Source organism: Lissotriton vulgaris, chromosome 5, assembly GCF_964263255.1.
Source record: "Lissotriton vulgaris chromosome 5, aLisVul1.2, whole genome shotgun sequence".
Taxonomy (NCBI): Eukaryota; Metazoa; Chordata; class Amphibia; order Caudata; family Salamandridae; genus Lissotriton; species Lissotriton vulgaris.
Window position 1 is genome coordinate 1,931,864,098 of NC_141693.1, and position 10,063 is coordinate 1,931,874,160.

At 58.4% G+C, this 10,063-nt stretch overlaps 1 non-coding gene across 1 annotated transcript; it reads right to left on the reverse strand.

Annotated features, from left to right (window-relative positions):
• Positions 1-2,959: 2,959 nt before the first annotated feature.
• LOC147717779 (5.8S ribosomal RNA) lies at positions 2,960-3,113 on the reverse strand. Its single transcript, XR_015296138.1, has one exon. It is a non-coding gene; the product is annotated as a 5.8S ribosomal RNA (ribosomal RNA).
• Positions 3,114-10,063: the final 6,950 nt, after the last annotated feature.

Genomic DNA, 10,063 nt, shown 5'->3' on the forward strand with positions numbered 1-10,063 from the left:
TTTATAAGGGTGACATGTGTGCGGCAAGAGAGTGTACATCTCAGTATAAGCTTGATACTCAATTGTCCATGATTACTTGCCACCTTTTAAGAGTGTCCATTAAAGTAGTCAGGCAAACATTTTTCTTGAATGGGACTGACATTTGCAAACCTAAATCAGCCAGAACAACATCATTACATTGAGGCCAAATACCACGACATCCTACAATAAAGCCATGAAATTTTACAGTGGTGCATTTTGTGAGATCTTTGATTTGCTGTGACAGTTCCTGATAATATTTCACTTTACTCTCATACGCTAATTCAAGGGAATTCTGTGAGTTTTCATATCGAATTGAAACATCAATCACTACAGCTGGTTTTCGTAGTACACCTTGATTATTCTTAACATGAGGTTCCCTATATGCCATCCAGCCACACCTTTTTGCTCTATCAATGAGCAGTTCCAGAATTTTGTTATGTCTTTTTATCCTAATGTCCTTGGTTTTAGGACATGCGCCTGAAATATGAGAAATTGTTTCGCAAACATCATTACAATATCTACAAGTAGCAAATGTACAATTTCTTCCTCTAGTGATGGTTTCCCTAGTAGATAAAACATTTGCTCTTAGCATCATCGCAGCTATGTATTGGTTTTCAGCATTTTGTTAGGCTTGCTGATCAAGAAGTTTGAGGTTGGATTACTTGCTAAATATTTTATACCGTCACCTTGGACAGGGAGATTTGCCCATTTCTCAAATTCTTCTTTTCTCCAATCATAAGTCACTACCTCATCCATCAGATCCATAGCAGCATCGTGTTGCTCTATGTTTTGGGTGTACTTCTCGATTTCTGTGATTCTGTCTTCCAGCTCATCAAAGTTCTTGATTTTTTGTGCGCATTTGTGATTGATAGAGTCTCTGCACTTTTCTGTTGTTACTTCCATTGTAACCTCTGGTTCATCGCAGGAGTAATTTTCAGAAACATTTGATGCTTGCAGTACATCTTTTGCAGATGTTTTGCTTCTATCTCTTCTATCTCTTCTTTTTTCTGCAATTTGTTTTCTGTTTTTATTGTCAAAATGTGGCACCATCAGCGCATTAATATTCCTCTTATTTTCATATGCTTTTTCCAATTCTGCTAGTAGCAGTATTTCTTCCTGTGACCATAATTTTGACGGTTTGCTGCTTGCTAGAGCTGCTAGTCTAGCCTCATGCCGAGCATGTTGAGAAACACCAATTTTTGTTCCAAATCTGAGGTCACAGAAGCTGCACAGGAATGGCAGCTCTTCTTTTTGAGGTCTTCCTTTAGGTATACACCTGTTACAACGCATCTTTTACAACTACCTACTATTACAACGCATCTTTTACAATGCATACCATTACAACGCATTGCGCTGGGGGGCGCTCTAGGATAGGGAATAAGTATAATTTACTATCCAACACCTTCCCTAGTGTCCACGGGGACTGGAGTTAGAATAGTAAATTATACTTACCACTACTCAGCACCTCAAAGCGCTATGCGTTGTAATGGTATGCGTTGTAATGTTCGCGTTGTAATAGTAGGTAGTTGTAACGGTATGCGTTGTAACATGGTACATCCCTTCCTTTAAATTTGGCATAATGGCATGCAATATTGTGGTATTCGGCTTCTTTGTCACATTTTGAACAGTACGTTTTGAGATAGAAGCCTTTGTGCTGGTTGGCGACATGTTTTCTCAGTTCTTTAAAAGTTCCCATTACGTCTCCACACAAGTCACATTTATATTGTTCGTTTGGGTACTTCCAATAAGTGACTTTTTTTGAGTAGTCACTTTCCTTATTATTACATCTTTGCTGACCTCGTTCACATCGGGTGGATTTTCAAAGTTTGCTGTACCAATGTCATTCTTGGCTGAGGAGGCCACAAACTCGATGGATTTGCTGAGGTCTATTGTTGTGTCTTCTTCTGCTACGGAGGGTGAACTAGGGCCTATATCGTGATCTGAATTGTTGTTGCTTGTTGCACTGTTGGAAGCGGGTGCTGGTTTGTCAAATTCGGTGAGGAGGCTAATGATTTCTGGGAAAGACAGCACCTCCTTACACCATCCTAACTGGGTTTTTATTCTCCAGGAACTACCCCATCTGGAATTGGGTTTGTTTGCTTCGCCATTTCTCACTATCATGCTCGCTGCCATGATAGAACCTTGTTTGGCCTGTCTCTATATGCTTCTCTCCGCAAAGTCTAGCAAAACAGAGGCAGTTACTGACGGGACCACTGGGAGGTAAAAGCCACTACAACCGAGAATAAGTTAAGAGAGTCATAGTTACTTCCGCCGTTTACCCGCGCTTCATTCATCAGAAGGACTTGGGCGCCCTGAGCGACGCCGGGGAGTCGGTCTTCTATACGCCACATTTCCTGCGCCCGCCGCCAGGCGGGGATTCAGCACTGGGCTCTTCCCTCTTCACTCGCCGTTACTGGGGGAATCGTGGTTAGTTTCTTTTCCTCCGCTTAGTAATATGCTTAAATTCTGCGGGTCACCACATCTGATCTGAGGTCGTAGTCAGAAGAATGACGCCGGAGCATCAATGGGGTTGCCGGGGGGAGGCCAGATCCCTGTCGGAGCAGGGGCCTGGCATACCGGGCAGCGGGCACCCTCTTTTCCCGGATCGCATCTGGAGGGGTTTCACCCTCGCCGGGAAGCCGGCCACGGAGGTGGGCGCCCAAGGCGCATGTGCACGGGTAGCCAGTGGGATACCACAGACAGCCTTGCGCGGCATGCAGCCAGGCCCACCGGGATGGGCCCGGGGCGGACCGATCGCCAGGCCCCTTCTCAAGGCCAGGCGCACCAGCCGCATACCTCCGCGGCAGGACCTGGCAAGGGACCCTGCCAGGGGCGATTGGGGGGTCTGAACTTGTGGGGGGACGAAGGGGAAGTGGAGCTAACCCTGCGACGGCCCCAGCCGCATCCTGGGGAAGCCCCGGGGTGATTGACGATCTAGCGACCCTCAGACAGGCATAACCCCAGGAGGAACCCGGGGCCGCAAGGTGCTTTCGAAGTGTCGATGATCGATGTATCCTGCAATTCACACTAATTCTCGCAGCTAGCTGCGTTCTTCATCGACACGCGAGCCGAGTGATCCACTGCCAAGAGTCACAGGCAACTTTTCAAAAATGTTTTGCCACCTGCGGGTGCAGGAGAGGCGGGAGGAAGGTGACGCCGTCCGTCCGCTGCCTGCACGACGAGACAGCCCTGGGCCATTAACAAGGGGCTGAGAGGCAGGTGCATACCCAGGCCCCTGGGGGCCACGCAGGGCAGGCCCGGGTACCACCTTCCCCGTCTCAGCATCGCCGGACCTCACATAGGTCTGCCTGAGCAAACTTAGAGAAAAAGGAAAATCGGCAAGGGGCTGAGAGTCAGGTGTGTACCTGGGCCCCTGGGGGCCACGGCGGGTGGGCCCGGGTGCCGCCTTCCCCCCTCTCAGCATCGCCGGACCTCACGGAGGTCTGCCTGAGCAAGCTCGGAGAAAAAGGACCATCGGCAAGGGGATGAGAGGCAGGTGCATACCCGGGACCCTGGGGCCATGACGGGCAGGCCTGGGTGCCAGCATTCCTGTCTCAGTATCGCCGGACCCCATGGAGATCTGCCTAAGAAAACTCTGAGAAAAAGGACCATCTGCAAGGGGCTGAGAGGCAGGTGTGTACCCGAGCCCCTGGGGGCCACAGCAGGCAGGCCTTGTTGCCGCCTTCCCCCGTCTCAGCATCGCCGAACCTCACGGGGGTCTGCCTGAGCAAACTCACGGCGGGTGGGCCCGGGTGCCACCTTCCCCTGTCTCAGCATCGCCGGACCTCACGGAGGTCTGCCTGAGCAACCTCGGTTAAAAAGGACCATCAGCAAGGGGATGAGAGGCAGGTACATACTCGGGCCCCTGGGGCCATGACGGGCAGGCCTGGGTGCCGGCTTTCCTGTCTCAGCATCGCCGAACCTCACGGAGGTCTGCCTGAGCAAACTCAGAGAAAAAGGACCATTGGCAAGGGGCTGAGAGGCAGGTGCGTACCCGGTCCCTTGGGGGCCACGGCGGGGAGGCCTGGGTGCCGCCTTCCCTGTCTCATCCTCGCCGGACTTCACAGAGGTCTGCCTGAGCAAACTCGGAGAAAAAGGACCATCATCAAGGGGCTGAGAGGCAGGCGCGTACCCGGGCCCCAGGGGGTCACGGCGGGGAGGCCCGGGTGCCGCCTTCCCACGTCTCAGCATCGCCGGACCTCACGGATGTCTGACTGAGGGAAAAAACTCAGAGAAAAAGTACCATCGGCAAGGGGATGAGAGGCAGGTGCATACCCGGGCCCCTGGGGCCACGACGGGCAGGCCTGGGTACTGGCTTTCCTGTATCAGCATCACCGGACCTCACGGAGGTCTGCCTGAGCAAACTCTGAAAAAAAGGACCATCAGCAAGGGGCTGAGAGGCAGGTGTGTACCCGAGCCCCTGGGGGCCACAGCAGGCATGCCTGGGTGCCACCTTCCCCCGTCTCAGCATCGCCGAACCTCATGGAGGTCTGACTGAGCAAACTCAGAGAAAGAGGGCCATCGGTAAGGGGCTGAGAGGCAGGTGTGTAACCGGGCCCCTGGGGGTCACGGTGGGCAGGCCAGGGTGCTGCCTTCCCCGTCTCAGCATCGCCAGGCCTCACGGAGGTCTACCTGACTAAACTCTGAGAAAAAGGACCGTCGGCAAGGGGCTGAGAGGCAGGTGTGTACTCGGGCCCCTGGGGGCCACAGCGAGCGGGCCCAGGTCCCACCTTCCCCCGTCTCAGCATCGCCGGACCTCACGGAGGTCTGCCTGAGCAAACTCAGAGAAAAAGGACCATCGGCAAGGGGCTGAGAGGCAGGTGTGTACCCGGGCCCCTGGGGGCCACAGCGGGCGGGCCCAGGTCCCAACTTCCCCCGTCTCAGCGTCGCCGGACCTCACGGAGGTCTGCCTGAGCAAACTCAGAGAAAAAGGACCATTGGCAAGGGGCTGAGAGGCAGGTGCATACCCGGTCCCCTGGGGGCCACGGCGGGGAGGCCTGGGTGCCGCCTTCCCTGTCTCATCATCGCCGGACTTCACGGAGGTCTGCCTGAGCAAACTCGGAGAAAAAGGACCATCAGCAAGTGGCTGAGAAGCAGGCGCATACCCGGGCCCCAGGGGGTCACGGCGGGGAGGCCCGGGTGCCGCCTTCCCACGTCTCAGCATCGCTGGACCTCATGGATGTCTGACTGAGGGAAAAAACTCAGAGAAAAAGTACCATCGGCAAGGGGCTGAGAGGCAGGTGCGTACCCGGGCCCCTGGGGGCCCCAGCGGGCAGGTGCGGGTGCTGCCTTCCCCCGTCTCAGTATCGTCGGACCTCACGGAGCTCTGCCTGAGCAAACTCGGAGAAAAGGGATCATCGGCAAGGGTCTGAGAGGCGGGCGCGTACCCGGGCCCCAGGGGGCCCCAGCGGGCGGGCCCGGGTTCTGCCTTCCCCTGTTTCAGAATCGCCGGACCTCACGGAGGTCTGACTGACCCTCTTCCTAGTAATCCGGAGAAAAATTACCCCCCTTTCTTGTAATCCGTACACTCGAGGTGACAGAGGGGACCCTAGGCGCAAAAGTACCCGACCTCCTGGTTCAGCCATCTGGTCACCCCATAGGAAAGCATTGGGTGCGACCAGATGGCCGAGGGGATTGGTGCGACCAGATGGCCGGGCACGAAAGGGAAACCATCTGGTCGCTATGTGTCCCCACAAAAGAGTGAGCGGGCGCCGGGGCATGGGGGACCAGAGGCCCAGGACCCCAGCCATGGAGGCTACGAGGGGGACCCGACGGGCCCTCCAACCTAAGGGCCCGCGGACACCTTGACAAGCAGGGGAGGCCTGCACGGGACCGCCGGACCCCTGTCCTGTACACTTGATGGAGCAGCAGGCTGGGGGACGGGGCCTAAGGCCGGACCACCCAGCCGGGGCTCCCAAGCCTGGAGGTGCAGGGGACGCCTCCCCGGACCCTCCGGAATCCCGTCCTGGGCTCCCTGCCAAGTGGCAGGACCAAGGACGGAGCCCGGGGTGGGGAGGCCTCCCTCCACAGGGCCCTCAGGGGCCCCTGCCGTAACTCCTGAACCCACTAAAAAAAAGAGGCTTCCCGGGCTCAACGGAACCCCGTCCTGGGCCTTTGGCAGTGCGACAGGCTGAGGGACGGGGCCCAGTCCTGCAGCACTCGACCCGGGGCCTGACGGGGACCCTGGACCCAGTCGGGGCTCCCAGGCCCGGAGGCACAGGGTCGCCTCCCCGGGCCCTCCGGACCCTGTCCAGGGCACAGTGCCACGCAGCAGGAAACCATCAAAGGGGTGCTGGATTCCGGGGGCAAAGTCATGCTGGTGTTGTTGGACTTGTCGGCGGCTTTTGACACCGTCCCCCATGAGGGCCTGCTCGCAAGACTCTCTGAGATTGGCCTGCGGGGGACGGTGCTCAAATGGTTTTCTTCCTTTCTGGCCGGCCGCCGGCAAACGATCTGGACACCACCTGACAACGCTGTAATGCCGCCTCTGGGAGTCGGGGTCCCTCAGGGCTCTATATTGAGCCCGACCCTTTTTAATATCTATATGACCCCTTTGGCGGCGGTGGTGGAGTCATTTGGTGCCCGGATCGTGTCGTATGCCGACGACACCCAGCTCCGCTTCTCCTGTGAGAGGGGGGCTGACTTTGACGGGGAGAGTATCCAGAATTGCCTTGGGGCTGTGTTCGCATGGTTCCAACTGCACAGCCTCAAGTGCAATTCCGACAAATCAGAGGTACTCTTCTTCGGGTGCGATACGGAGCCCTGCTGGCAGGCCTGGTGGCCCATCGACATGTTCCCTCCGTCCGGCTCTTCGCCCATGGCCAAAAATTTGGGGGTGAAGATGGACAAGGGGCTGACGATGAAAGCCCAGATCCTGGGGGTAACCGGTACCTGCTTCGGCCTTTTAAAAATGTTGAGGAAGTTTCTGCCTCTCTTGTCCGAGGAGCACAAGAGGTTGACAGTGCAGGCCCTGATAGGCTCCAGGTTGGATTATGCCAACATTCTTTACCTGGGCCTGCCAGAGTATCTGCTGCAGAGGCTGCAAGTTGTACAGAACGCGGCGGCCAGGGCCATCTTTGGCCTTAGTAGACGCACCAGCGTCTCTGGGTTGTTGGTGACGCTACACTGGCTACCCATCCGCAAACGGATTGCCTTTAAGGCTCTGACCCTTGCCTATAAAGCGCTCCATGCTGTGGGAGCTAAACATCTCCAAAAGAGACTGACCTTTTACCTTCCTACCCGCTCCTTGAGGTCGGAATCTCTACTTTTGGCGGCTGTTCCGCGCGTGAAGAGGGCCCGCCTAGGGGGTCGCTCCTTCAGTCTTCTGGCTCCACAGATGTGGAATTCTTTACCGCTCTCTTTGCGGGGGGCGACTACCCTCCTGGATTTTAGAAGAGGTCTCAAAACCTGGTTGTTCTCTCAATAGGTCTGCCAGTAGCTCTGTTTTTTCTGTTGATTCCTCTCCTCTTTTATCTGTGTTGTGTTATTCCGAAATCTGTTCGCCTTACCTAAAGCGCCGGGACACTCTTTTTGAGTAACCGTTGCGCTATACAAAAAGACAAATAACATAACATAACATAACATAACATAACAGGACCAAGGACAGAGCCTGGGGCGGGGAGGCCACCCTCCCCGGGGCCCCTGGACCCAGCCCAACAGGGAGGGGCTCCCCGGGTCCAGCGGACCCAATCCAGGGCAGCATGCCACATGGCAGGCCCTGGAACGGGCCCAGGGCTGGGGCGGCATTCTGGCCTGTGCAGCTGCCGGCCGAGGCCCGCTAGGCCAAGAGGGGTCCCAGAGTACCTTGTCCCTAGTAATCCAGAGGAAGGCTACCACTGTCTGGGAACTTGTGCGCGCCGAGTGACGGAGGGAACCTAGGACGTGGACCAGCCTGGCCTCCTGGAGCCCTGCCTGGGATCAGGGAGGCAAATGGACCCTCATCGGGACTTCCAGGGCGGTCCAACCATCTGGTCGCCTCATTGGAAAGCATTGCGTGCGACCAGATGGCCAAGGGGACAGGTGCGACCAGATGGCCGGGGCTTGAACGGGCTCTCGTCTGCCTGCCCCGAGCGAACCTTCCCGGTAGGGCTCCCGCCTGCCCAAGCAGGGCCCGGGGACCCCGGCTGGACCTCAGGCACGTAGACGACCACCAGAGCTCTCGGGGCCCGACGCCCGGGAGAGGACTGCCTGGGACCCATGAAGCCCGTCCGGGGCACTTTGCCATGCCGCTGGCCACAGGAGGGAGACCCGGGCACCTGGGAGGTATTGCCCGGGCATAGCCCATCTGGTCCCCGGCAGGGAACAGCCAGCCCGGAAGCGGTGTCCGGGCATACCCTTGCCCCTAGTAATCCGGTGGAAGGCTACCCCTTTGTCTGGGAACTTGTGCGCGCCGAGTGACAGAGGGGACCCAGGGCGTGGACCAGCCCGGCCTTCTGGAGCCCTCGCTGGGATCGGGGAGGCGAGTAGACCCTCTTTGGGACTTCCAGGGAAGCCTGGCCATCTGGTCGCCCCATTGGAAAGTATTGCGTGCGACCGGATGGCCGAGGGGAAAGGTGTGACCAGATGGCCGGGACCGAAATAACGGCAATCTGCCTGCCCCAAGCCTTCGCAGGAGGGCTCCCGCCTGCCTTTGCAGGGCTCCGGGGCTGCAGGGCTCCAGGTCTCCAGGACTCCGGGGCTGCAGGGCTCAGGGGGACTCTGACACCACATGCTGGGCCTCAGGCACGGGGAGGACCAACAGAGCACTCCGGCCCGGACGGGGGAGGACTGCCCGGGACCCATGGAGCCCGTCCCAGGTACTTTGACACACTGTGGGCCGGAGCCCCCTGGACGGAGGAGAGGTGTTGTCCCAGCACAGCCCATCTGGTCACCAGCAGAGAACCGCCAGCCCGGAAGCAGTGTCCGGGCATACCCTTGCCCCTAGTAATCCGGAGGAAGGCTACCACTCTTTCTGGGAACCCACGCGCGCTGAGTGACGGAGGGGACCCAGGGCGCGGACCAGCCCGACCTCCTGGAGCCCTCGCTGGGATCGGGAAGGCAAATGGACCCCCTTCGGGACTTCCAGGGAAGCCCGGCCTTCTGGTCGCCCCATCGGAAAGCATTGTGTGTAACCAGATGGCCAAGGGGAAAGGTGCGACCAGATGGCCGGGACCGAAATAACGCCAATCTGCCTGCCCCGAGCAGGACGGGGGGCTCCTGTACCCCGGGGCCCACCGGACACAGCACGAGCCCCAGTCCCGGTCGAGGCTTCCGAGCCCTAGCGTGGCCAGAGAGAGCCTCCCCGGGCCCCGGCAGACCCCTGTCACCAGCGCCCAGACCCTTAGCTGGCTTCCAGGATGGGGGGGCTCCCGCAGCCTGGGACACTGGGACACAGCACGAGCCCCAGGCTTGGGCCCAGCTTCCGAACCCTAGCCAGGCCGGGGAGAGCTTCCCCGGGCCCCGGCATACCCCCGTCACCAGTGCCCAGACTCTCGCCTGGAACCAAGGAGACTTAAGCCCAGGCCACGTCCCCTCCCTGACGGCCTGCCCAGGGAGCCCATTTTTCTCATCTATTAAGCCCCCAAGCAGTGAGGGCTTACAGACCTCTGAGGTAAGGACAAAAGTTGGAGTTAGCCCGGCGGCCAGCCCGCAGGGCCATCTGGTCACCCAGCCCGCAGGGCCATCTGGTCGTGCAGCCAGGCGACAAGATGGCCCTGGACGACCCAGCACCCTTGCAGTCCGGCGAGGGTGGCCGGGCACTCCGAGACAGCCGCTCTGGAGGCTCCTTCACCAAGGTGGCTGCTGCTCACCTCCCTGCCCGACTTGCCTGGGAGCCCTGGGCACGGGCACGGTTCCAGCTTCCGAACCATAGCCAGGCTGGGGAGCCCAGGGCCCACCGGATGCAGCACGAGCCCCAGGCCCGGTCTCAGCTTCCCAAACCTAGTCAGGCTGGGGAGAGCCTCCCTGGGCCCCGGTGGACCCCCGTCACCAGCGCTCGGACCCTCGACTGGCTTCCAGGATGGGGGTCCCTCAGCCTGGAACCCTGGGACGCAGCGCGAGCCCC